This window comes from Amblyomma maculatum, chromosome 8 (genome assembly GCF_055883805.1).
Source record: "Amblyomma maculatum isolate TAMU_Amacu chromosome 8, ASM5588380v1, whole genome shotgun sequence".
Taxonomy (NCBI): Eukaryota; Metazoa; Arthropoda; class Arachnida; order Ixodida; family Ixodidae; genus Amblyomma; species Amblyomma maculatum.
The window spans coordinates 117,879,332-117,902,979 of NC_139351.1; the positions used below are offsets into that span (position 1 = coordinate 117,879,332).

The 23,648-nt window shown below is 48.5% G+C and overlaps 1 protein-coding gene across 1 annotated transcript in view; it reads right to left on the bottom strand.

Moving 5' to 3' along the window:
- The window catches only part of LOC146182297 (tyrosine-protein kinase transmembrane receptor Ror2-like), a 502,076-nt gene that overhangs the window by 441,575 nt on the left and 36,853 nt on the right, over window positions 1–23,648 (bottom strand). The window lies entirely within an intron of this gene.

The following is a 23,648-nucleotide window of genomic DNA, read 5'->3' on the forward strand; positions in this document are numbered from 1 at the left end:
CCTTTTTTTGAATTAACCCCTTTCACAAGTGCAGTCCGGTGACTAAATAAAACCTTATTACTTCTTCAGATCGGCCTTCTGCGTGAACGGGGCAACCAACTTCTTTATGCAGTCTATTTCTAACCACTTCCAAAATATCAAGAATACTTTCAGAATCTGTTCATTTGGGGCCGATTCCTACTCTTCTGTTGTTACGGGTATATCGGGCAGACTAGAAAGTTTTGTTTTCGAGGGCCCGTATGAGTGTATGAGTTACAACACCAGTGGGTTTCCTCTTCCTTTGTTGTCTTTCTTTCGGTATATTTTTTGAAAGATAGGCCGGCAGATTCGGCAATAGCGTCGGTGTGGCATCGGGGGATAATGCTGGCTTCCCACGAGGGATGCGGACTTTTTCCCCCGTTCACAATATTAACATAGCCCCGTAGAACGAAACGAAGTTCGAAATGAAGCTCACAAACAGCACAGCTCCACAGCTCTCATCCAGCCGCTTGTCCGAGTGACGGAGGTTGATCTCCCACTGCTTCCTTAAAAGTCATCTTTGGGAACGCCTAGCGGGGCTATTTTTGGGCCACCTTTAGTATGCACGTAGCCAGTATTACATCCAGGCGCGTAGCAATGGTTTTGACGACGGGCCGGCATATTTTGGTTTGGGCCTATCTGCAGTGACGCGGTAAGTTTGTTGTGCGGGTATATGTGGATGATATATGTGACCACGTGAAAGCATCCACTATATTCCTTTACGCCGATGACCCTTTACTAGTATCAGGCAAACCTAAGTTTTCATGTGCCTTGGCTAACCTTCAGGAGGCGCTATTAAATTTAGTCATTGGTTTGTCTCAAACTTAATACAAATAAATGGCACCAAATCCCGACTTGTCTGTTTTCGTAGCCCGCACAAAGATGTACCAAATGTAGGTTCTATATATTTAAACCCCTCATATTGCTATTTGTGTTCTTGTCAACCTATATCTAGCGTCCCATCGGTTACGTATCTTGGTGTACCCATATACAGTGATCTGACATGGAGTACTCAGTTGACCCACATTTGTAAGAAACTTAGAAGTGTTGCATCTTTGTTGTTTAATTTGAAAACCATGATGCCTTTTTCTATCAGAAAACTAATCGCCCATGCTCTGTGGTAGTGTTCAAAGATACGGTATGTGTTTTTTTTTTTTAACTGCTCTTTCACATGGAGTTAATAGGAGTTTGAAAAACATCGCTACAAGCGTCCTCTACATACCACAGGAGAATTTGCCCAGCAGTGTCTTTAGAACAGCCGGTTTGCCTGCTTTTGACAATCATTTTAAACAAATTGTAGCACTAAAATATTTTTGGAGCAGTGCATACAGGCACAAAAACACGAAACCAGTACCGTTGAGACATGTTCCTCGTTATCTTAAACCGAGAGTCCGCATTTATTACGGTAAAGCAACAATTAAGACGCTATTAAGTTCCAGCCATCTCAACGAACTACTGGACGACGTATTTTCTTTGACCACCCGCAAAACATTAAGAGTTGCTGTTAAAGCGTTAGAGAACATATTGAACAATATATACTGATGTTGTCAGTTCATTTTTGATAGTGTGTTGTGCCAAATGTTTCTTTTTATTTTTTTGCCTCTGATGGAGCTCTGATGGAGTTGTGATATGGCGCGAAGATTGCAGCGGCTGTCGGTTGTCGCCGCACAAGCCCGCTTGTGGCTTCGGCGCTTCCGTATGTGTATGTTGTTATATTGTTATTATTATTATTATTATTATTAGCAGTCTGTCCCAGTGAATTAACCGGTTTGTACAGGCCACATGTCCGCTTACACCCTCATGTGCGAAAGAAAAGCACAAAGAGTTCTGATCTCCAGGCAGAACATGCATACACCGACGCACGTGGTGTAGTCAACACTCACTTTCGATGGGAGCTTAAACAAGAGCCTGAACTGGCCTTTACTGAACAAACGCTTGAAGTGACCTCCGATAAGCGCCAAAAGAACATGCGCACAGCAGAGCAACAACGAGGCCACAAATGCACACAACGCAGTGACAAATTGAACCGGCTGACAGCGACGGGCGGAGCAAAATCCTACCTTGAAGTCTACCGTGGCGTCACCTGGTGCCGGCGCCGCGAAGCAGTCGCCTGTCGACACACGCGGGGCCTCCGCTCCCCGTAGAGCCGCCGCGGAGTGAGCACACTACCCAATATTCTAGTTCATTGTAGCAAAAGCCAGCAACAAAAACAGCACAGGCCACTCTGATGGCAGACCGGAAAAGAGCACGGACAGGAAGCGGCACAGATAACGTCGCGGCCAATTTGTTTCGCCTCTCGGGTTGGACAAACGAAGCAAAAAAAAAAAAAAAAGGAAAGAGGAGGAGAAGGAGGAGGGGCGCAGCAGCGGTCCAGCCACCCGCCGTTGCCAAGCACATAGAAGCGATCCACCAAACGCAGCAGTGTCCGCGACGTCCCTTCGAGTTTGCGTCGGCACCTAACTTGATTCAGATCGAATCGCCACCACGCGTGGCGCCTGCCTTATTTCGAAGAACAACGTTACACTCACGTCGTACCACCTCTGAAGTTCTGCTTATCTCCATTCTTCGGAACCTGTACAGGTCTTGTAAAATTAAAGAGCGCAAAGTGCTCACACGCTTCTAGGCAGTTTAGTGAGGCCCAGGTGCGGGACACCCGGGGAAATTGCGATTGATTTATTGATTGATTGGTTCACAGGAAGGGAAAGGCGCAGTATCTGTCACACTTGTAGCTGTGGACACCTGAACCGCGCCGTAAGGGAAGGGGGGAAGGTGGGAGAGAAAATGGAGAGAGAAAGAGGAGCCGTAGTGGAAGGCTACGGAGTAATTGGACCACCTGGGGATCTTTAACGTGCGCTGACATCGCACAGCACACGGACGCCTCTTCGTTTCGCCTCCATCGAAACGCAGCCGCCGAGGTCGGGATCGAACCCGGGTACTCCGGCACAGTAGTCGGGCGTCTTACCACAGCACCACCCCGGCGGGGCGGACACCCGGGAAAATTGCGATTTTAATAGTAGTGAGGACAACTGTTCTCGGCTTCAAGAGACTCGGAATGTTGGTGGTGCAACACACAAAATAACGGCTTGAGGGGCTAGTTGGTGCTGTGTGTGTTTGTGTTTGTTGCGCCACATTTCTGAATACTGTGCAATACACAGTTTGACCCACACAGGAAACCATCCTGCATGGGCTCTTTGCTTTGACAAACGACGGTAAATTGTACTGCACGAATACAAAACGAAGGCTCAATGAAATATTTTGCCTAGACGACTCGTTCAGTCACAGCGTCTGTGTGGAGGCGTGCACATTTGTCTGCACCACCTTAAAATGCGGGCTATTTTTAGTTTTGCTTCTACCATGCACGAAAGTGGTGTTCCTGTGATAGTTATATCTAAATATATAACCCCGTAAATGCTCGATGCATTCGAAAGGCGGCGACAGATATCGATCTTGCCTTTATGGGAAAACAGTGATACGCTCTATAGGCTTCATACAACACTGTCTGGACTCCGCGTGGAATCCAAACGCTTCAAGCCTCGGGTTATGTCTCCACTGTGTATTCGTTAGGCCAAACATCTAGGCAACTATACTGCCAGCTCCAGCTCACCACTACACACCCAGCCCAACAGAATACTGTTCCCTGCTAAACACGCCAGCGCAAAGAAGCTCGCGCTTCGGGAAACGAGCTGTGCACCAGTGTGAATGGTTAAGCGAGCACCGGAACAGAGCGGCGACGCTAAGTCAACAGCGAGTCGCCAATAGTGCATGCATAATCAAGCGACCGCTCTAATATGGAAGGGGACGCGCTGTTGTCAGCAGGCAATGTTTTCTTTGCGACCGGAGCAACTACAATGAAGCGGGTTCCTGTACAGGGAGGGCGCCGAGTTTACAAAATATTAAAAAAAATATATACTAACTAAAGGCGATCGATGCGTGCGATGAAATAATCATACTCACTATGCAATAACACCGATGTTTGGGCCAGTTGGTAATGATCCATATTAAAACCCCTTGGCAGCACGAATAAAGCAACGACAAGAAGAAAACACACAAGACCGGACGAATGCTGCTTACGGCAGCATTCGTCCTGTCTTGTGTGTTTTCTTCTTGTTGTTTTATTCGTGCTGCTAATGGGTTTTAACACACTCACTAGCCGGAATATTAAACCAATCATAAAATCCCTGCTCAGCAACACTACGATCTAAACAGTTCGCAAACAGTATGCGCCCTTGGCTAGTAAGCGTTTGGGTGCATACATTGATAAGTTATTCTTATTTGGAACGAAAAAGTTTTACAACGGGTACATGCAGGTCGCTTCCATGCGGTAAAATGGCATCCCCGCCGACTATGCATTTGTGGCGGTATTCATCGCAAATGAAAACTGCTGGAATAGTGTCCTAAAGGGACATATAAATGACGTCGAGATCACCTTTATTAAACGGCTAATGGAGTTTACAGACTGTCTATAAAGTGTATATGAACTGTTTGAAAGTGACTATAGACAGTTCATAGAAAGGTTTGTGAAGAAGAAGATTTCGATACTTAGGTCGAACATGGACACCTGCTGTAAAGTAACGAATATTATTATGTCTAGGACCCGGGCTACCACGCAACCTCTGGGACAGCTTTTTCTTCATGTAGCTTCATTTTTTTTTTTCTTTAACGGAATAGCGAAGGACTTCTTAAAAGCGTTAAGCTACATCATTTGCAGCCAAACAACTTCACTGAAACTTCAAACAGTGTTTCTCTAAAAGGTAGTGCTGAAGCCGTACGTTCAGCTGATGGCTTGCGAGGTAAAGAAATTAGAAAAATGTTTGGTTTGCTTGGAGCCACCGCGACGCAGACAATACAAAGCAAAAGCAATTAAAAAAATCCCAGGGGTGCACGTGTAGCCTCCTAAGCGCGCAGAATGCGTAAGCATACTAAATTTCAGGGGTGCCCCACTTAAATTTGCAATTCACTACTAGCCATAGTCAAATTAGGTTAGACACCAATTTTTGTCAAATCAAATTTGGGGTTCCAAAAGGTCAATTCTGAGGTGCGGATAGGCACTTTCTTTACACGTTTTCTGTACGTACTTTCTGCGCACATCTACTGCCGGTGGAATTCTTTTTTTTTTTTTTTTTTTCACAGAAAGCCTTAATGCTTACGCATAAAAAAAATGGACCTTATCGCACACTTCGGTCTCAAAACTATGCGATATTCAGCAGATACCGCATTTCAGGCGCGCATCAAGACGAAAATTGTTCGAATTTAACGCCTCGTCAGACCAAGCGAAATGGCCGCTTATAAGGTTCCCCCTGGTAAGTACGCGCGGGCCCGGCACTATAACTCCTCACGCTCCCTGGAAGAAGTAACAGCAGCTCGCCTCGCCTGATTGCGAAACTATCTCGCCACTATCATTGCTTGCTCGCTTGCACGAGTCGTGCGGAACGTGTAATGACCGGACGCAACACGGCAGCAGCCTGTTAACGGTCGACGCAGTAATGACCGGCCGAGAAGGCTGCAAACAAGTGTTCCGCTGCGCCCCCTGGAGTCCACCTTGTGCGCCGCATTCCGCGGCGTGTACCGTCTCCACCCTCCGATGGCGGAGATGGCGGCGAGAGTTCAGTCAACCCTTCCCTCGTTATACCCTCGTCATAAAGAAACTCCCGCCCGAGGGCAAAAGCAAAAAAAAAAAAAGCGCGGGAATGGTTCTAAGCTGCCAGCGACTGCGCGTGCGTACAGGTTGTTCGTGCCAAAATAAACAAAAGAAGGGGTCACGTGCCTTTGGTCGTCGTTCGTTCAGTTATGTTATATAATTCTGCGCAGCGCAACGCCCGTTATGCAGACATGCGAAGGTTCTACTGCGGTTGCACCTAGTGAAACGGACGGGGAAACCTGTATATTTGCTCCTTTCGCGCAACAAAATGTGTCGCGTCCGTCATAAAACAGGCCCGCGGTAGGGAAATTGCGTCCCTTCGAAGGAAGAAGAAGAAAAAAAAACAGCCAGCTGCATTGTCAGTGTACCGGGCTTACATTACCGAGTCAAAGAAGTTAGTACTAGCTATTACTAGTAGTAATGCTGACCTGATCTTTAGCGATTCAAAAACAGCCATCCGAAATTTGGCGAGGGGCAGAATATCTGTCACAGCGGCGCGATTGCTGAATCGGGCCACGGGGCGAGGGACTACGGAGGCGGAAATCGTCTGGGTACCTGCACACCCACTTTGGGAACCCTGGGAACGAGACGGCTCACATGAATGCTCGAGGTTTCGTCAGCCGAGTAGGTGAGCCGGACGTTCCGGGAAGGTCCACGAGAGATGGGCTGGTATCCTTTCATGACATTACTAATCATTTCAAACTTGAGCAGAGGATTTACCCACCCCCGGACAAGCAATTGGTGAAGGCGCAGGAATGCGTCTGGCGATGATTGCAGACTAGATGTTTCTTCAACCCATACGTGTTGAGCAAAATCTACCCGGACATTCAGCCGGAGTGCAAATGGTGTCAGGAATTGGCAACCTATGACCACATATTATGGAGCTGCAGCATAGCACCGCCACCGGCGGATATTATGCGTGATCCTTCCCTCGAGCAGTGGGAGGCCGTGTTGGCCAGCTCAGACCCGGTCGTCCAGACCAGGGCCGTGGAGTGGGCCACCCAGGTCGCCGTCAGCCATGGGTTGAAGGCCATCTTACACGGAATCGTCCACACATGCTCTCTGACGAAAATAAAGTTTTTCCATCCATGTGTGTGTGTGTGTGTGTGTGTGTGTGTGTGTGTGTGTGTGTGTGTGTGTGTGTGTGTGTGTGTGTGTGTGTGTGTGTGTGTGTGTGTGTGTGTGTGTGTGTGTGTGTGTGTGTGTGTGTGTGTGTGTGTGTGTGTGTGTGTGTGTGTGTGTGTGTGTGTGTGTGTGTGTGTGTGTGTGTGTGTGTGTGTGTGTGTGTGTGTGTGTGTGTGTGTGTGTGTGTGTGTGTGTGTGTGTGTGTGTGTGTGTGTGTGTGTGTGTGTGTGTGTGTGTGTGTGTGTGTGTGTGTGTGTGTGTGTGTGTGTGTGTGTGTGTGTGTGTGTGTGTGTGTGTGTGTGTGTGTGTGTGTGTGTGTGTGTGTGTGTGTGTGTGTGTGTGTGTGTGTGTGTGTGTGTGTGTGTGTGTGTGTGTGTGTGTGTGTGTGTGTGTGTGTGTGTGTGTGTGTGTGTGTGTGTGTGTGTGTGTGTGTGTGTGTGTGTGTGTGTGTGTGTGTGTGTGTGTGTGTGTGTGTGTGTGTGTGTGTGTGTGTGTGTGTGTGTGTGTGTGTGTGTGTGTGTGTGTGTGTGTGTGTGTGTGTGTGTGTGTGTGTGTGTGTGTGTGTGTGTGTGTGTAGGGGGTGGGGGGGGGGTATCACAACAAAAGGCAAAGTGGAGAAAGGACAAGACGGCAACGAATGAGGCCTGAAATTAAAACTCAAATCACACCCAAGGCCTCGAAGAAGAAGCTAAGCGGTTGAATTATTGGCATGTGGGACGTCGTAACGACAAGATTGACCGCGCGCGGTCGCCCGGTAGTCTTCTGTGGCCTTACGCTCGGAAAGTACGAACGGCAATCACATACACGCGAATGATCGTAGCGAACTACCGCAGCACCTTTAACTGTACCAATCCGGCCTGATAATAGCAACAACGCTTTCTTTATTCTTTATTCAATGATTACCCCGCTTAGCCCGAGGGCGCTACAGCAGGGGGGTTACAGAGTGGAAGAAAACACAACTTCATTTATGGAGCACACTTGACTTGAAAGCCGATTCCATTCACTGATGGATCGAACAAAAAAGGAACTGGCATACATGTTAGTTCTGGCGCTGTATTCCAAAATTTTAAAACAATGATCTGTGCGAGCAGAAACATAATGTGGCCTATGTAAGTATATTTCCTTTCGAATGCCTGTTTTGTTGTGGTAAATTTGGTACAACAGTTAAAGTCTTAATTTCCTTCTTCGAGAGGAGAGGGTTTCCCATCCTAATTCATTTTGCATGACGCTCTCCAAGAAATCTACATCTTCAATGCAACCGAAACATTACTCCAAAAGGAATACCATCCTGGCGCCCACGGAGCGACAGGTTGGAGATTATAGAACGAAACACTATCAATAACACGTGGCCCATTAAGCAGGCCGCAAGCAACAAAAGAGCACCAGACGCTCGGCGCAGACGCGTCGGCCCAATAGCTCTAGCCTCTTTCCTCCCCTTCTGCCTACACACCCAGTCCCACGCGCCTGGAATTCAACTCCGACTGAGCGGGCAACGACTTCACCGAGTGGGAGACGTGCCGCACTCGGACGCCTCAAGAGCAGCTCCAAAGCAAAATTCAGCTAGACAGAAGCAGGCAAGCGAGTTCAGGAAAAGCCATAGACTCCGCAAGACTGCACGAAGCAAGGGGCCGCCAACAGGCACAACTGACGGGCGCGAGAACGACTTCGAAAGCGTTTCGGCAGGGCCGGTCGGCCGGCCTAACCTGGTTACCGGTGCCGTGCATCGACGTCGACGAAGACTCTGCTAAGAGCCGAAGAAGTACCCGACGCCGACGTGAGCAGGTTGAAGGGAGGGGCGTTTCTCGGACCGTTCGGCGAGAGGTGGGCGGAGGCGATGCGGCCGAACAGCCGTAAACTTTTTACGATCACCATGCCGAAAGGTCTGCGGCGAATACAAACCACCGTGTTGAGTGTTTACTAGGCACACCCACTCGAGTATCGCACGTCGTGACGCTCTACCACTCGAACCGGCAGAGGCGGCACGTGTAAGCAAATAAGTAAACAAGCAAACATAGAGAGAGAGAGAGAGAGAGAGAGAGAGAGCTGTATCACTTTACATCAACATCTAGCGAAGAAGGAGTGGACAAAACTCTCTCGAAATAAAAGGTAAGGATGAACAGACACGCTGTGAGGGATTTGAACTGTTTTAAGTCTGCCTGCCTGGTATGCGTGGGCACCCATGTGCTGACTCACGTGAGAACATATGTCGTACCTGGACTGAATCCGATTACAGTTGCGTAGGTGCAAGTGCAGATGAGAAAGGGGACTTCGAACTGACGGTGTGCAGCTTTCTTCTTGCTTTCATTTTTTCGTTTATTTAAGTAAACTGCTGGGGGTGCGTATTTCTTGTCACCTATTTCCTGCGTTCCGTCCCACTGAGATGACTATAGAGCATTTAGCTAGAAAACTAATGTAACATGTGCGCATAGGGGGCAAAAAATAATTCGCTTTGGTTTTATTCCTACGCTCAAGAGAAGAAAAAAAAAAAGCTTGCGGTAGACTAATACAAACAATATTGGCCTTATGTTTGACACTGGCCCCCTCCGTTTGATACTGCCGAAATCATAAAGGTTTCCAAGTCTTTCCTTAATGTTAGTATGTTCTCAACAGCGCAAACAGTGAGGCCTGAGTAGCTTTAACCACATTTAAGCATTGCGTGATCGACGACGGTAAAGTGCAGAAAAGCGATAGCAATTATACTCTGTAAGCAACAAATGCGTCACAGCGACGGTCGATTCTTCCCATAAGGGCAATACCAACAAAATAACTTCACTATCCATATTAAGCACGCAAGCCTTGCACCTACCCTCATTTTCGGCCCGCATCACTGCCCGTGTGCATTCTCGTTTAACAACAGACAACAAGAAAAATAAATCACACCCTCTGCTTTATAAAGAGTTTTGAAAAATTAGCATCTTAATTGTAACACACATCGAAAGCCCTGCTATCACTGTCCATTCTGGGCTCCGGAGGATTCAATTCTTTTCTTTTGTTTCTTTTTAATAAACCTGACATCTGCTTTTCCGCACACCATATATAGCTTCTTTGGAGAAAGCCATCTTAACCAAGCCCCTTCATGTTTTACTGAATCGAACAAATTTCTTCAGCTTAACCTACATGCACCAAATGGGGCAGATTCAATCATGCATATTTTCACTTGACAGCACTTCATAACATCCATGATTACGTGGTTTACTTAACACGCTGTTAACTTATTATTGAAATGAAATATCACAGGGGAGCACAGGTCCTCTATACCTCGCCGTAATATATACTGCTGAGAAATTTCGGAAGGTGTTGAACAGCTCACTCTCCAACTTCCCAGAGCAAACAGCAGCTACAGAACGCATTCTGCATAATACGCAACGTTGACTTGCATCTCAATACTTCCCGTAATATTCCTCACCGACTCCTCCTGGAGTGCTTATCGTCACTCGCCACTGGAGAATCGCCAGCGGGTCCTAACGAAGTCGTTATCGGAGTGCCGCTATCTCACGTGACCTCGAGTCATCTGATTGGTGGAAACGCCGGAACCGGGTGTTGCCGTTACGGAACCGGAAGAGGTGGCAACATCACATTCCGGCGTTTCTAAAAATCAGATGACTCGAGGTCACGTGACATAGTGTCACAAGCTGCCTCACCTATTATACAGCGGAAGATGCGGGAGCTTATGGCTGGAATATAGAGCGAAATTCACGGGACTCCGTCGCTCCTCTGGACAAGATTCGACAAGCCGATGGGGCAGTGACCGCCTGTCCTTGACGCGGCTGCTGCGTAGTCGGCCGAGGGTATAAAATAACCGACAGCAGAACGCCCTCACCAGTGCGTTTGGGAAGATTCAAACTTCCGGCCACTCCGCGGTGCTCCGAAAGCGTATTGTGTTCTTCGGGCCCGCGATCGACGCATCGTCCTCTGCACCTGTACGGCCGCCGCTACCGAGCAACACAGCCTTCGACGCCTCAGCAAACAAGAAAGACGTGAGAACTTCGGACTGTTGTTCAATCGAACATTATTTTCGCTTTGTTAACTTTTGACCTGACTTAGTAGTATTTTACGCTGTGTTCTTATGTAACTTTTGCTCATACTTATAATATCTGAAATACCTGCTTTATTATCTTTATAGTCTTCATATTTTTATCACAGTGTTTTGTTCATTGTCGGGTTATTTTTTTTTTCTCTTATCATTTATTTCTTCGTCTTTATCAATATCTTGTCATGGCGTTGTATTCTCTTTCATTGTACTCTATTATTATCAGTGTAATTTTGGTCTGCTATTTATAAACCTTCAATTGTTTGTAAAAGAAAGTGACCTATTTGTACTTATTCCTCAATCACACACCGACACACGTGCTTCACGGGTTGACCGGCCTAACTTTTAAATGTGTTCACAACCCTCATAGAGGAACGACGAGTAATCGTAAAGAGGATCCCGCACCTCTTGTGACCGTAAAGGCGGGGGTTTGTGACATAATTGGCGTCCGCGAACAGGACTGGTCAACCAAGTGTCGGTGAGGGAGAGAGGAGTAGGTGCAATTTTTTTAGTGTTGTATCCTAGCACTGCATAACGCTTTCCACCTAACATGGCTGATGCAGAGTTAGAACGGCTTGTTGAGTATGGCCGAACTTTTGGCTTTGAGGGTCAAGAGCTGCTCAAATGGGTAGATCAGGAGCGAGCTCGTCGCAGAGAAGAACGCAATGAGGAACGTACGCGGCGGAAAGAGGAGGCAGAACTAGAATCTAAACTCCGGATGGCGGAGATGGAGAAAGAAAAGGAGTTACTGATGCTCCGACGAGACCTACCTAAAAATCCGGCAACTGACGCTAACAGCACCGGAGAGTCAAGGTCAGAAACGGGGGAGAGTCAAGCTGCTCGGCCCGAACGCATAAGCCCGCACAAGCTGATGCCGGTTTTTAATGAGGGCAGGGACGACCTTGACGCTTACCTCATGCGTTTCGAGCGCGTCGCTGAGAGTCAGAATTGGCCTCGCGACCAGTGGGCTGCAGCCCTTAGTCTATGTTTAAGCGGCGAAGCGCTCAGCGTTTTTAGTCGCATGTCTGCGTCCGAGTGCTTGGACTACAACAAGCTCCGGCAGGCACTCATGATTCGCTTCCGTATGACAGAGGAAGGGTTCAGAGAAAAATTCAGGTCTGCTAGTCCCCGGAACGAGGAAACGTGTTCACAGTTCGTGACGCGTCTTCAGAACTTCCTAGACAGATGGATAGAGCTGTCGGACACAAAGAAAGAGTACGCAGATCTCTTTGACCTGATTCTAAAGGAACAGTTCCTTTCTAACTGCGCCACTCCGCTACAAATGTTTTTGAAAGAAAAGAAGGACACATCCTTCTCTGAAACAGTAGCAAGGGCAGAAAAGTATATGGAGGCCCATGGCTGGTCAAACTTCGGAAAGCGAAGCACCCCGAAGAATAAGGCAGAAAACGCCGTCTCCAAGACGACCGAGAGAAGGGAAACTTTGCTTCAATCATCGGATGCGAAGAGCAGCGATGAAAAGAAATGTTTTATTTGTTCACGCACGGGACACCGCCCCGAAAATTGCCGGGCCGCCCCATCCGACGGATCGGGACCGCCCAAGAAATGCCACAAATGCGGAAAACCAGGTCATCCAAGCTGGAGATGCTGGGCAAATGGGGCCCCGAAACAGAGGGAAGAAAATCGGGAGTCCGCTGCAGTATGTGTTGAGAACGGATACCTCGAACTTAAGGATGGAGGGAAGATCCCCGTCATCAACGCTGGGTTCACCAGTAAAGAATGCGCCGTCAGGGAATGCTTACCTGTCGTAGCCGGCATGATCGGAGGCCAGACAGTCCGAGTCCTGAGAGACACAGGCTGCAACACGGTGGTGGTAAGAAAGGACTTAGTACGGAAAGAAGATATCACCGATACGAAGTCTCCAGTTTACCTACTTGACCGCTCAGTCCTAATGCTCCCAGAAGCTTGGGTCGATGTCGACACCCCGTACTTTCAGGGACGACTTCTCGCTAAGTGTATGGAGAATCCCTTGTACGATTTGGTGCTGGGAAATGTGGAAGGTGCTAGGCCAGCAGACGACCCCGATCCGAACTGGCACAAGACAACAGAAAGCGAGACTACGAAGTCCACAGCAGTAAAAGTTGAAGAGCTAGCGCCTGACACCGAGAGCCCCGCACCCATTTCGGATGCCGTTGAAGCTTGTCCGGTAGTGACTAGAGCGCAGGCGTGCAGGGATAAAACGCTGAAAAAGCTTAAAGTCCTGCAAGGCCTCCCTAGCGTATGCCGCGAAGAGTTGGTTCAAGAGCAAGAGAATGACGCGACCCTACGCTCGTGTTTCGATCGCGTAGGCCCGCCGCAAGCGAAGAAAGGAAAGGGTAGCCACCAGTTTTTCATTGCTAACGGCGTCCTTCAAAGGAAATACGTCGCCGAGTCGGGCGGGGAGTACACTCAAGTTGTTGTGCCCCAAAAGTACAGATCAGCTATTCTCAAGCTGGCACATGATGGGTTGATGGGAGGCCACCAAGGCGCGAAGAAAACCCTACTGAAGCTTCAGACAGAATTCTTCTGGCCAGCAATGCAGGCTGACGCTAAGCGGTTCGTTGCCTCTTGCGATCTGTGCCAACGCACAACTCCGAAGGGTCACACCACACGAGCGCCTTTGGTTCGAGTGCCCGTCATTGAGACACCGTTTCAGAGAGTGGCGATCGACATCGTTGGTCCACTCAACCCGAAGTCCGCTCAAGGCAATCGGTACATCCTGACCATGGTGGACTATGCCACTCGGTACCCTGATGCAGTCGCACTTCCTAGCGTCGAGACCGAAAGGGTAGCCGAAGCACTTGTCGAAATGTTTTCCCGTGTAGGAGTGCCCAGAGAGGTCCTCAGTGACAGGGGCACGAATTTTACGTCCGAAGTAATGAAGGAGGTTAGCCGTCTGTTGTCAGTAAAACAGCTGCATACCTCTCCCTACCACCCGATAGCGAACGGCCTAGTCGAACGGTTTAACGGCACGCTTAAACAAATGCTCAAGCGCATGTGTCAAGAGAGACCAACCGATTGGGATCGCTACCTGGCTCCACTTTTGTTTGCATACAGGGAAGTGCCCCAAGAAAGCCTCGGCTTTTCCCAATTCGAAATGTTATATGGGCGAAATGTGCGTGGACCCCTGGCTGTACTTAGAGAGCTTTGGACGAATGCAACCATCCCTAACGAGTTGCGAACGACGTACGAGTATGTGCTTGCTCTACGGGACAGACTGGAAAATACCTGTAAACTTGCCCACGAAGAGCTACAGCGCGCAGGAGAGCGTTACAGCCGCTACTACAACATCAAGAGCCGCAGACGCTCACTCAAACCGGGAGAGAAGGTTCTTATTCTTCTTCCCACAGAGCACAATAAGCTGCTCATGCAATGGAAGGGTCCCTTTTCGGTCATCAGCCGCAGGGGCGATGTCGACTATGAAGTGGATTTGGGCCATGCCACAAAAATATTCCACATCAATATGCTGAAGAGATACCAGCAAAGGAAAGACGACACCATTGTTGCAGCTGTCGGGGCAGTAATATCGGCAGAAGAAGACACAGACGCTGGAGTATTAAGCTTCAGGAATACAACTTCCGTGTCGAGTATATTAAAGGCAGCGAGAACGTGGGAGCAGATTACATGAGCCGGCTGGAATAGTTGTTAAGCTTGCACTACTGCATAGCTGCATTGTGTTGATTGTGTAATGAAAATCGTACACGATGTGCCTGTATATATGTGCACTTGATTGTTATCAGTGATCCGTGACTTGTGACATGTGTGCAAGACATGACTGAAGAACTACAGTGTTGTGGTGTGTGCGGGTTCAGATCAGTGCGTATATGGTGCGCGTCATGAACGGTAGTGAGTGACGAACGATCTTCAGTGCACTGAACGGACCCAATCTACTGCACCCCTCTATAGGGGCGTAATAACATCGTTCTCGGCGCTTGTGGAGTTCTAGAATATTCCGAGGCAATATTCTTCAGTGGGGGGCAGTGTCACAAGCTGCCTCACCTATTATACAGCGGAAGATGCGGGAGCTTATGGCTGGAATATAGAGCGAAATTCACGGGACTCCGTCGCTCCTCTGGACAAGATTCGACAAGCCGATGGGGCAGTGACCGCCTGTCCTTGACGCGGCTGCTGCGTAGTCGGCCGAGGGTATAAAATAACCGACAGCAGAACGCCCTCACCAGTGCGTTTGGGAAGATTCAAACTTCCGGCCACTCCGCGGTGCTCCGAAAGCGTATTGTGTTCTTCGGGCCCGCGATCGACGCATCGTCCTCTGCACCTGTACGGCCGCCGCTACCGAGCAACACAGCCTTCGACGCCTCAGCAAACAAGAAAGACGTGAGAACTTCGGACTGTTGTTCAATCGAACATTATTTTCGCTTTGTTAACTTTTGACCTGACTTAGTAGTATTTTACGCTGTGTTCTTATGTAACTTTTGCTCATACTTATAATATCTGAAATACCTGCTTTATTATCTTTATAGTCTTCATATTTTTATCACAGTGTTTTGTTCATTGTCGGGTTATTTTTTTTTTTCTCTTATCATTTATTTCTTCGTCTTTATCAATATCTTGTCGTGGCGTTGTATTCTCTTTCATTGTACTCTATTATTATCAGTGTAATTTTGGTCTGCTATTTATAAACCTTCAATTGTTTGTAAAAGAAAGTGACCTATTTGTACTTATTCCTCAATCACACACCGACACACGTGCTTCACGGGTTGACCGGCCTAACTTTTAAATGTGTTCACAACCCTCATAGAGGAACGACGAGTAATCGTAAAGAGGATCCCGCACCTCTTGTGACCGTAAAGGCGGGGGTTTGTGACACATAGCGACACTTTGATCACGACACAAACTCGGAATACGGGCCCAGAGCTTCTGTTCACCGAATCCTGCACATATGGACTCAGATAAAATTGTTTCAGGCGATTATTTTCCTCCGCCTTCTGTTTTCTCCATATAGTTGAAAGCTAAAACGAACTCGAGTTTGAACCGCTCGCCGAGATGGAGTAATGAGGAAGCGCTATGCGCCCTGAGCGAGATCAGGAAAGTGCATTCAATTCAGCCCGGCGAAAACGACGCGGGTAAGCGAGGCGAAGACAAGCACAGTGCGCAGGAAGACTGTCCTGACGCTCCGAAAACACTGACCGCTATTCAGGGAGGAACGCTTAGCATGCATAGTTTAGGATGGGAAACGCGCACAAAGAAAAGAAAATGGACAAACGAGATCGCAAAATAAACGACGCCAATGGTCACTAGACACCCTCAGGCTCTTACGGGGGGCAGTGTTGAGCTTCAACTGTATCACGTGCACCACCGTGGTCACCACCCACTGCCTTCCACAAAAGATAAACAAAATACGCCCGGCGACGTGCGTGACGTCTCGACTGGACGAGTCGTTTATCTCGTCAGCGTTGCGACGGCTGTGCACGCCCACTGTTTTTACGCACCCGACACGCTACCCTCTCCTCTCATTCGCGGAGGCGCAGGTAAAGGTTTGTTCGCAGGGCGTTTTGTATGCACGGCGGGTTACTTAGGCAGCCCTGCCTCATCACTGCGACGCTCCGCGGAGGGCGATGCCCTGCTGTTCTAGCGACGCAACCAGAGACCCGAATGGTTGTGTTTATGTCGCGAGCAATAGACGACGGTGAAGGGTTTCAAGATGTTTGGTGAACGAACCGAAAGCGTGGTTGGAACTTGGACATTCGGCAGTACCAGGCGACGCACTCACCCAGCTCTGGCGCTAGGATGCTCGGGCGGCTGCGCTTAATTACGTCGGGGTGATACGTGTTTAACGTATAAGTTCCCGTACCACGGCGCCAACGTCACGGAACTCCGCAGTTTCTACCGACATAAAGGAAAATTTTCGTCCTAATACCAGAATTCTAGGCCCGAGGTGGGCAACACGAAGACAAGTACAATGCCACTCTTCAACGTGCGCGACACGGCGGCTTTCAAAGTGCGCCGGGAAACGCAAGGAGACGAGCGTGCTCTATGCCTCGTAAGGCACTTTCGAATTTAGAGCACTGAATCTACACTGCAGAAATACGAAAGCCTAAGTGTTGTTGATGCACACGGTGCATCACGTTTGCTCTCATTATCATTATCAACTAAATGCACCGTCATTATAATTGTTATTGTCATCGTTGTAATCATCACTAATTGCAGCGTCATTGTCATATCATCCTCACGGTAGACAAGAATTATGATGTGCGTTTCACGATCCCGCGGGCGTGGCACAGTTGGTTAAAGCGTTCGATCGGCTGGGGATTCAAGGGATGGAGGTTCCAACCCCGGTGGAGACACGATTTATTTATTTTTAACTCTTTCTCACGGTAGACTGGCCGATGACATCGTAATCTCGCGGTATTCTGTGGAACATAACGAAGGAGTGTGGCAATTCTTGTGGCCGTACAGACATGGTCATGGCAGCGAGCATGAGCCATTAAAGGCTTTCTCCTTAAAAACAACTGCACTGTAGTTTTCAATTTTATCCTCAACAGCCCGCACGCCTGCGACGCCCCCAACTATAACCAACACATGCGGTGAAGCCACCGTAACAAATACAGCGGCAGTATAAGGTAACACGCTACACACCTCGCCTGGCCTGGCGCGCCAGCCACCGACGCTAACGACAACGATCGCGGCGGTATGCCGCCGCCGCCGCCACCTACAGACACCGCATCCGCCGTCGGAAGAGAAAGACGCGCGGATCAGTCATCGTCGACATGTCGGGTACACCCTCTGGCACGTCTCGGGCATCCGAGCGTGAGAAGACGGCGTAACGCGGCCGCTCTGTGCCGCCGCTCAAGCGAGGAGAATCTCAGAGGAACGAACGAACACAACGGCGGCGCGGCGGTGGTGTCGCCGGAACCATACGCGTGGAAATGAAATGCGCCCCATCGAACGCGCCAGACACATCGTTCTATTTGCGAAAAGAAAGAGCGCCGCGGGAGGAAAGAGTTGGTGTAGCTCTCCTTTCGATGCAGCCTATTTCGCCGAAATGAGATGTTGGAGCGGAGCAGCGATGTGTACCATGTCTTTCTCGAAAAATCGGCGTGCTTTTGGTAGCCGTAGGCATCCACAGCTTAACCTACAGGTTTCTAAAGAAACGGGGTGGCGAGCCAGTCGCTAGCGGATCGATGTACTACACAAAAGGCCATGGAGGAGCAGCGCAGTTGGGAGGTGTTGGAGGTAGTTTTGGATGCTTGCATGCGCGTTTTGGCACCTTCGAGACAGAAGAGTTCTTGGTACTTTCGCTATAGTAATTCATTCAAGGATGCGCGGGCTTCCGTCGGCCAAGTATGGATTATTACGGGAAACACTTCAGCACTCCGCCCCACCGGGGTGGCGCAGTGGTTACGGCGCTCGACTACTGTTCCCAGGGATGCGGGATCGAATCCCGGCCTCGGCGGCCGCTTTTCCATGGAGGCGAAAAAGAAGGCACCCGTGTGGTGTGAGATGTCAGTACACGTTAAAGAACGCCAGCTGATCGGAATTTCCGGAGTCCTCCTCTGCGGCGTCCCTCGTAGTCTGAGTTGCTTTGGGACGTTAAAACGCTACAAACCAAATCAAGCGTGTGGCAATGTACTAACCGTCGTGATCTTCATTAGAGACACAGCGAAAGCGCTGACACCTTCTTGGGTGAGCAGATAAGCGCTTGATAAGTCTCTTCAGTCAAAATACAGGTGCGTCATAAGCTTCGACTGACCCACCTGGCTCGCACTGTGTTGTCATGATAATGCTACACTTAAGCGTTAACCGCGTGTGGCGATAATTGCCAATGTCAGTTCACGCCAAAGAAGCCGTGGAGGAGTTTCAGTTAATTTAACGTCCTACAGTACGACTTGACCCGAAACCAGAAACTATACTTCGGCACGCAAAACTTTGGTAAAGACCTGCCCCGTACTGGAAGGCACTGTCGCAACGCTGGATGTTAGCACGAAGGGCATGCAGCGAAGACCGGCGAAGGCGTCGAGGAACCATGAAAGCGAGGAGCTCTCGTAGGGGAATATAGAATGAATTACATGTTTACTTGTTAGAAATTTCAGAAAATGACCTTTCTCCCATGCTGAAACCCCAGGTTTTAAGCCATGCAATGCCCCTATGCTCCTAGGCATTAAATATGTTGTCCTTGGGCACGCACCATTCGAGCAATACAAATTGACGTGTCTTCCACACGGTACCACAGAAATCCTTCCAGGTAGAAATCCCTTTCTACCTGGTTGCGGAGCACTGGCCTCCTTGGAAAAAGCTATTGACAGCAGAAGCATATTACCACCTCAGACAACATTCACTTCAGGTAATTAGGGATCGCAGAAGTAATTCAACCAACGCGCCAGGGAACTTGATGTTAGCAGTTGGAGGAGACTTGAACCTCGGTTAAAATCCCGGTAACTTCGAGAGCTTCAAACCTTTTCTAACTGAGAATTTGCCCGTGCTGCCGACCGCGGGTATTCCGTTTCTTCATGTAATAAAAATCGAACCCAGAGTGAGTTAGAGAACATGTTGGTCCATTTTTATATCATTATAGGGTGATTCATGTTTTGAATTCAGGACATTAATAGGGTGTTTCTTTATTTGCAAAAGAAGAGTACCAGCCTAAGTATTGGGCCCTCTGAACGGAAAAAAAAAAAGAAAACAGAAAACGTTTTCATGGCGGCCCAACAGCTGCCAGCAGGTGCATGCGTCTTTCGGCCTCAGCAGAGAATAAACCACGAATGAGACATGTACTGCTTCGCTCCAAGAAAAGAAATAAGGAAACGCATCCATACAACGTGACCGTTCGACACATTCCGAAAGAAAACACGCGACGCCTTCGCTCCGGTACGGCTGCGCGCAGGTGCGGGGTTGAATAGCGCCGCGGGCCCGACTATCGTATTCATGGGCCAACCTGTGTGGAGTGCGACGCCGCAGTGTCCAGGAAGGCTCCGGTGCGTGTGAGCCTCGAACAAAATAACTAAACGCTTTTTTTTTATACTCACTCCTGGATGACTTTGCACGAGATTATTTTCATCAAGAAACCTGAGCAGGCTCCGATTTTTCTGAGTGGTCTTTTTCAGGGTCAAGTCTCCCTCCCTATTAGTCACTATTTCAACAGCTTGTAGTCTTCTTGTTGAAATCTTTGTTCCCGGACACGTTCACTGAAGATAGCAAACATCCACGTAAGCGGAGATCACTAAAGACTTTGGACATTTGCTTTTTCAGAGCCTCATCCCTTATCATTTTAGCGGACATCTCATCCAATCCCGATAGATATGAGAGAAGACGAAAGTGCACGAGGAAAAGAGGGCACGTAACAGCGGAACGGATATCAAAATGAGGTGTACATGGGGAGGCATTTGCCTTTGGACTATCGTTGTGAAAGAGTGTTTGCTCTTGTGTGCTCAACGTTCAGCGCATCGTCTTGCGTCCATGAAATACATCTGGATGCATTTTGCTATTATTTTATTGAAAGCGTATACTGCTTAAATGGTACTTATTTCATTTGTAGCTATTTTCATGCGTAAATATGTGTTTTGCTTATAAACGTCGTTTTTAATATCCTTTATAGTATCACGAATTACATGCAGAGGTCCATCAAAAGTAGGTCCGGCTGGGCAGAGAAATAATTGAAATTATTAACAAAAAAAAATGCACAAAAACCTAGACCCCTGTCAAAAGCGTTCTAAAAAAAAAAACTAATAATAAAACATGCCGCTGCAACATAGACCACCTCAAGGCGAAAAACGGAGGAGTCTAAATCGGAGATCTTAAGTTAAGATGTTAAGAAGTGGAGCGCGGAAGAAGAGGGCGAACAGGTCGATGCGAACGCAAGGATTACATCCCTCGCAATCATTAAGTGGAGAAATCTGGGGCCACATTGGAGTCCGTTAGTGATGAGTTATGAGCACATGGCGCGCCAAAGGCGACAGGAGGAAAGGCCCCCATGCCAAAAAGATATCTGTTCTGCATGCCGTCGGTCTCACTAGCTGGCTTCGGTCGCTCGACAAGACTGGCATCACAGTTGGTATAACAACCGGCGAGGCACAAACAAGATTTCTGCTCGACTCTGACGGTCTAAGCAAACCTAAAGAGCAAGGAACGAAGGGCGCTACTCATTCTGGCCGCACAAAAGCAAGTTTTGTTTTTGTTTTTTGTTTTTTGACGACAGGAGTTTATGTAAATTCCATGCATGACCGCTGATTGCGATGCATGCATGCGCAGTACCACCTCGTGTTTGTCCACACCGTGTAATTCCAGCACGCTCCGTAGCAGCGAGACGCTATAGACAAACACGAGCCCTCCATCCTTCCCCCCAGCATCTCCACCAGGGCAGAGCAGTAGCAGCAAGTTGGAGGAGTTTTTCCGGTTCATCGGCCGCGAGCAGGCGCACGCGACGCGTGCATACATACGTAGCGAGCGCAGAGATGTGGTCGCACTACAGATTCCAGCATCCACTAAATGCGACTCGCTAAATATGTGCAGCACTGGAGTAGATACAGACGTCGCCAACTAATAACCACTTCTCCGTGAGAACGACTAACTGTCTACCTCATCGTCTGCTGCTATCGTGACTGGCGAGCAGTTGCACTTGTGCAAACCAATCGAGACCAATCAAGAAAATCACCGTAGGTGCACTCTGTGATCAGCTGGCGCGGGCTAAGTAACTTCCGAGAAGTGTGCTTTGGGATACATTTAGCCGGTTATATAGTGAACAGCAATCATGCGAGAAAATGACACCTTATACCGTCATAATCTTTTTCTTCCATGGGGAAAAGCAGTGATATAGTAATAGAGATAGCGTGCACGCCTATAGACACATGTAAATGCATACATTCAACGAGCTAGTCTGGATCGCACGGCGGCAGGTAAGCTCCTTTCAAGCTATATGATCTCGAGGCCCGCTGGCCATGAAGATCAACACTCGACATTAGTCCCACAAATGGTCCATCGCTGCCCCGCGACCCCTAAACTAATACAAGTCCGACATCCCCCACAGTCGACTGAACAAAAGTTTCGCAGATGGCCGGACAATGGTCCATGGATATCACAACACTGGTCCGACATCGGCCCCACAATCTCATCGCGCACTATTATCCATATCTGCGATCAACGTACCTGCGACAACCAATCAAAACCTCTTACGACAAGAGTCCCACATCCGTAGGACCAATGTCGTGTCCGGCCCAGAAGTCATCCAAAAAGCTACCCGACACTGAATGAACGAGTGAGCCCTAGTTGCGGTGAACGTGCTTATATGGCCCTGGCAACGCCGCTTATTGATGCCGAAGAAAATTCCCCACACAGGTATCGCAGCGAAAAATCGACGGGCATCGTTCCCCGCAGCTTTACGTTAGAGCTCACGGCATATCCAACACTGCATGTTATTTTGCAGTGCGACGATAAGCACGACCCATCTCCTCTCCTAGCCGGTTTGGCAGCGTCCGCCGGAGAAGAAGACTAGGCATCGAGGCACCCTAAAGAAGACGAATAGCAGGAGCCGCGGATGGCGTGACGCTTCGGCTCCCGTTCGGCTCCCGCGCGCAAAGCCGGATTAACACGGCGCGCCCCCTTCTCGCTGGCTGCTGCTTCTGTGGCAGCGGCGGCGGCGGGCAGAGACAAACGAGAGGAGAACGATGCATTGAATGAGTCATCACAGGTGAAAACAAAGGGTTCGGCCAGCCAGCCAGGCAGGCAAAAAGGCGCCCTGTCCTGCGAAGCGTTACACCGGATTACGCGCGCGCCAGAGTTCAGGGACAGAAGAGCAACACGAGGAAGGTGCCCGCCAGGGAGGAGAAGGGTGCGCGTCGCTCGGGAATCGGAAAAAAGAAACGCAAAAGGAAATGGCGGGAGGCGGACGCTTTCCGTTCTTTGACGATCGAGAGTTCGTGATGGGCCTGCAGGATTTACATGTCGATGAGATTAGCGGAACAAAAGACCCCTCATTTGGCGGTGGGAACAAAAGAAAATCAAATATCGAGCCGCAATGGTGTACATACCGCAAAATAAAAGAAAAATGCACAGACATCGAGACAATAAAGCTAGAGTGTAAGAGGGTCATGTTAGCAGGGATCTGTGTAATTTGAATGTGCAATTACTTTAGTCGGATTTCTTTTGGGCCCAATTTTACATTCCCGGATGCGTGGAGTTGGAACGTGGGCACTTCACAATACACTCTTAGAAAAAAGGTAGTATTTTTACTAACTTTAGGGTAGCAACTGCTTGTCACATATGTTACTACCTTGTTAGTAAGTGCAGTTAGCAATGGCAAGGTTAGTAACTGTTACTAACCTTCCCGTTGCTAACTTCAGTTACTAATAGGGTAGCAACCGATTGAGTTAGTAAGTGAAGTTAGTAACGGGTAAGTTAGTAAAAGTTACTAACCCTGTCGTTACTAACTGCAGTTGCTAAAAGGGCAGTAACTCATTGAGCTAGTAATATGTATACATATAAAACTTTTAAAATTCCTGCTGCTCACGTCAGAACTGCTTCTTGAGCTGAACTACATGGACAGGGAGGGCACCTTTTGCTCTGCAAGTAATAACAATGAATATGTTTAAAATCGGTAAAATCAGTATTACATTTTGAATTTAAGCCAGAGTCATGTAATTGTAGCCCATTAATATGCACAAACAATTCTGCTGATGCACATTTTGTACCAAGCCAAACTTATAACTACAATATATTCATATTCGGTGCTTTGCACTTGGTGAGGAGCAAATGTCTTGCTCTATTTCGCACTGTTGGAGAAATGCAGCATGCTCACGAATCAATTTATGCGCACACTTCTTAATAGGTGCATCTCAAACGGCTGTACATATAAATTTTGTTCGCATAAAATATTTCATCATCTCATCC